General features: G+C 31.6%; 1 long non-coding RNA gene across 1 annotated transcript; it reads right to left on the minus strand.

The window, feature by feature from the left end:
- Positions 1-2,956: 2,956 nt before the first annotated feature.
- LOC145324261 (uncharacterized) lies at positions 2,957-4,420 on the minus strand. The gene is made up of 4 exons (XR_013881221.1): positions 4,336-4,420; positions 3,694-3,779; positions 3,164-3,243; positions 2,957-2,986 (listed from the first exon to the last, which is right to left on the minus strand). It is a non-coding gene; the product is annotated as an uncharacterized LOC145324261 (long non-coding RNA).
- Between the last annotated feature and the right edge of the window lie 565 nt (positions 4,421-4,985).

Genomic DNA, 4,985 nt, shown 5'->3' on the forward strand with positions numbered 1-4,985 from the left:
TAGTAAATTGAGACATGAGGAAACTCTCATACATATGTAGGGGGGGGGGGGAGTTAATGCAACCATCCCATAATCAATTAATCCAAATTTTGTTATGAAAATTGGCATGTGTAGTCCTTAGTAGGTCTGTTTTTCAAAATTTAACAATAAGTTAAGCTTAAGGGGGGGGGGGGGGTTAAGGCAACCATCATGTAATCAATGCACAAATGGCACCTAGAATTCGAATTTCATTACAAAACTTGGCATGAGTAATCCTTGGTAGATCTTTTTTCCCAAAATGGAACAAAAAATTGGAAAAGTAATGGCTAAGGGCTGTTTGCTCAGCTGTTTAGCCATTTTTGGGCTATTTTCAGGGCAAATCCAGCAATAATTACGTAGGAATCATCCATTAGGGATAAGTTTTAAGGGGTGTTGAGCTGAAAAATACTACCAAAAATAGTGGCAGCTGGGTAATGGCTTATAAGGATATAAAAATTGAATATTTCCATGGAATTAAACTTTTCTTAATTAACATTATAACTTTATGTCATGGACAAGGACATATTACTAAAAACACTTTTTTAATTTCTAGATTTCGCTGTCATAACAGCTGAAAACTGCCAAAAATGGCTTAGAACAGCTGTCAACAGCCAAAAGTATATATTGTAGATTAAATCATCCCACCATGAAAAAATTTTGAAAAAATTTTTGCCCCCAGTAAAAATGTGGTTGATTTAAGCAAAATAATGACCCATGCTAAATATTTTTTTCTGTGATGCAATAATTGTGACCTTACGAGCACTTCAAAGTTTTTGAAATCTGCAAAAAGAATGTTTTTTTGGTTCTTTTGTGTGATCTCAATTTTAAAGATTTTTACAAAATTTCAATTCTAGTATGTAAATATAAACCTGAAATTTACCAAAAAAATGGAGCAGTCTCAATAATAACATATGAAGGTGTAGCAAGAAATCTGCAAAGTCAAATTCCATTTTTGCAGTTTTTCTTACCTAACTTAAAAAAAAAAAATTTAATTTTGTTTTTCTTTTAGATGCAGTAACTACTGGACCAGGTAGTTTAAAAATTTTAGCTCAATATATATCAATTTTGCCCACCTTCCAGCACCAAACCCCCCTTTATTGATAAGAAGACCATTAATTTTATTTTATTAATTTTTAAAATACCACAAAAAAAATTCATTTGGCAGCTTGCTAATGGCCGCAGCTCAGCTGGGAGCGGCCAAGAGTAGAATGAGTAGATAGGGCTTGTGACGTGTCTCTAGGTAGGTTTTTAACAGTCTGTGTAACAGCCCCAGCTGCCAAATGGATGGATCCCCACTATTTATAGTAGTATTTTTGAGCTCAGTACCAATAAAAACCTACCCCTAGACATGTTACAAGCCCTATATACTCTTCATACTCTTAGCCGCTCCCAGCCATTTTCAGCCAGTTCTAGCAGCTGGTACAAGAAATTTTAAAAATGGATATTTAAAGCAAAAATAGGTTTCAAAAAGTTGATTCCTATGCAATTAATGATAGTTTCGCCCTGAATATAGCCCAAAAACAGCTAAATGACTGAGCTGCCAGCTGTTAGCCATCACTTTTGCAACTTTTTGTTCCATTTTGGGAAAATAGATGTACCAAGGATTACTCATGCCAAGTTTTGTAACAAAATTCGAATTCTAAGTGCAATTTGTGCATTGATTACGAGATGGTTGCATTAAGCCCCCCCCCCCCCTCAAACTTGAGTTAATTCCTTTAATGATCTTGATAGATATATGTTTATAACTTTTAATATATTTTACAATAGTTTTTAAAGTTAATGTTGGGAGGGAGATATATCCCAATCCTCTTTTTATAAAAAAAATTTAAAATGTAATAAATTTCTTATGTAAAGTAGGTTTGGTAAAATACTAATAAAATCACCCTTGATTTTAGTTAAAGGGGGCTGTTAAAAGTCATAAGTGGGGTGTCAAAAAATTTAGTTGTTAATAAATTAATGGAATATAACCTGATATTATAAATTTGAAACATATTTTTGATGTACAAAGAGAATAAAGGAACATGTATTACACTTTTCTTCATAGAAGAAATTGAATCATTTTTTATTTGTTTTTTTTCAACACAAGGTTATTTGTGTATCTCTTGGTACAAGAAACCACCATATTATTAGTTAAATCTAATTTTTTATAAATTAAGTGAATAAGTCTGTTAGACCAAGGGTAGAAACTAAGTAGATAGACAGACAGACGGGCAAGAAGAATTATCAAAGTTTTACTAAAATAGACAATTAATTAGATAAAATCCAATAGAGAACCTGTGAATGATCAGACAGACAGAGGGACAGGTAAATAGTAACAGAGAGTCTTTGAGGCATTAACAAATTACAATTAGGCTATGCTAGATGATTCATTGAAATCCAAAAGAGAGGCAGTTAGACAGATAGACAGACAAGTGGTGGGACAGACAGACAAAAGGACAGACAGACAGAGGGACAGACAGACAAATGGGTATTGCCTAAAACAGTTTGGCTGCTATATGAATCATTAAAACCCACCGTAGAAAAGAAATTTACATTAGTTTCTTATTTCGATACTCAACGCCCCCCCCCCCCTCCCCCACTCAAAGGGGTTTATTATTTCTTAATATCAATAAGTGACTTTTCAGCTTAATAAAATTGAATGTACTTTTTATTTCATCAATTTATCTTAAATAGAACGAAAGTTATAATCATTTTATTGTCTACAAGATATATGCTTTGAGTAAAAATCAACATAATTGTCAGTAAAAACATCATATTTATGCATATTTACACAGTAAATAAGTTTTAAAATTGTATTTTACTGTAATGAATAACTTAAGAAGGTTGTATGAAATATCAAAAACCTAAAAAAAACCTAATTTGGTTAAATTAGTCCAAGTAATGATTGATTTAGTACAGTACGTATGAATAAGTTGTCAATTTCCTACCAGAGTCCTTGTGGGTGGTGTAGTTCTACAGCTGGTGTCGGCTAAAATATAAGTAAACAATATTAGCTGTGTTCAGTAGTATCTTTTTTCTAGTTGGATAATAAAACTGTTGGTTAATTTCATAGGGTTTGTAAGTCATATAGAATGTTAGATTATTATAAGTGTGTAATAGAAGATTTATTTATTGTATAGTATTAAAGTTCAAATTTGCTAGTTACCTCTTTGATGTTAGCAGTTAATCCTTGTTCTTGCTGTTTTTAACAATACTGTTGTTTTTGGTGGTATCAATGTTACTGGCCTGAAATAAATATTTTTTTTAGTGAATATAGGATTACGTCATCATAGAGAAACAATTTTTTGCTTTCTATTTGCGAGGAAGACGGTATAGAGAGAGAATTTGCTCTTGTTTAACAAGGAAGATAATATTCATGAAGGGTAAGAAAATAATAATTAGTAACAATCATGTTTTACTTTTTAGTTTCTATATTTAATTGTCTTTTTTTCTTTCATATGGTATATAGGGTATTTTGATTGCCTCTTCCCAATCTTTTTTGATGGTTTTGAAAGCATTTGCAACTTCAGTTAGTGGTTGCCAATTTTCGCCCGCTTTTTTAATTTCTAATGTGTATCTATATGTTTTGAAGTCTATGTTTTGTCTCGTTTTATAGTTCTTTTTTCGTAATTTGTACGCTATTTCATTAAGCTTTGTTACGTGCTGTTTAGCACAGTGGGGTATCTCTCTAGTTACCTGGACAAAATCTTGTTTCTCCTTGTTCTTGTTAAAGCTTGCAAGACCCATCAGAAAGATTTCAGCTGGATAATAGCCTGTATCATCTGAAAGATTGAACTTATTGTTAGTAAAAGAGATTTTGTAGAGACAACCTGCTTTTTTCTTCTCTTTCTTGTCCGTCTTTCCGCCCATGGGAATCTTAACGGGTGGGTTGTTGATCATTTTTGGGAAAGATTTTTCAATCTCTTTTTTTGTGTCTGTTTTTCCGTCCGTTTTTTTTTCAAGTCCATCATTAAGGATGTCCCTAACTATGTTGTCAATTTCCTCTGTATTTTGGTAATTTTGGGTGGCTAAGAAGAAGCAGTTTTTCGATTTAGCGAATTCTCGTTGTATTTTAGGTAGTACCCCCAATTCTATCTTGAGTTTTTCAAGCTCAATATTGAGTAATTTTGTCATTTTTTCAGTGAATTTTTGTCTGTCGTTTACATGTACAAAATCGGATGAATCTTTTATCAATTTAGTTTTTAAATTTTCGAGTTTTTGATCCATGCTTATTGAGTAGTGGGAATTGTTATGTGTATTATCTTTCTTTTTTAGTCAGTATGTATGAAATATATATGTATTATATATATTTGATTGTTTAATGTAAAAATTGCTTACCTATCTATTTAATCACAAATACATGAGCCGAGTCGAGAATATAGAAAAATGAATGTTCACTGTTCAGCTTTCTCTGTTCAACTGAATATATGAATATAATTTCTGACAAAATATTTCTTTTTTCTTTATCCCTGGAACCAACGGATTTCTTCCTGACGACATAGAAGTTCATTAGCAGATAATAGGCAAATTTCTTCATGCCTTACCTATATATGCAAGAGTCATAGAGTAACTTTCAAAAGAATATTATGTTTTTATTGTCTCATTTAAGGAAAACTTGAATTATTATCTTTGTCCTTTATATGAATTATATGTTAAAATACTGCACTAATTTTAAATATTATCAATAATATGAATATTAGAAACCTAAATCTACCATTTACCCTATAATGAAACTAAAACATCAACATAATAGGCGAGGGAAGGTTTAAATCTATTAAAACAAGAGAAATCGCCACTTGTGTATTGTAAAAAGCAGCAGGTTGTTTTTGGTCCGTTGCTTAAGCTTTCGATAACTGCTATACTTATTAAGTTCTTTATTTTAGGGAAGCTTCACACAGGTCATAGGATAGTTTTTAGGCTATTTCATTCTAAGATTTAATTCTTAGGTTTGCTTTTACCATTTTTTTGCCCTTCCCTAACCTTTTAAA

This window comes from Acartia tonsa, chromosome 7, assembly GCF_053477335.1.
Source record: "Acartia tonsa isolate MP-2025a chromosome 7, ASM5347733v1, whole genome shotgun sequence".
Lineage (NCBI taxonomy): Eukaryota > Metazoa > Arthropoda > Copepoda > Calanoida > Acartiidae > Acartia > Acartia tonsa.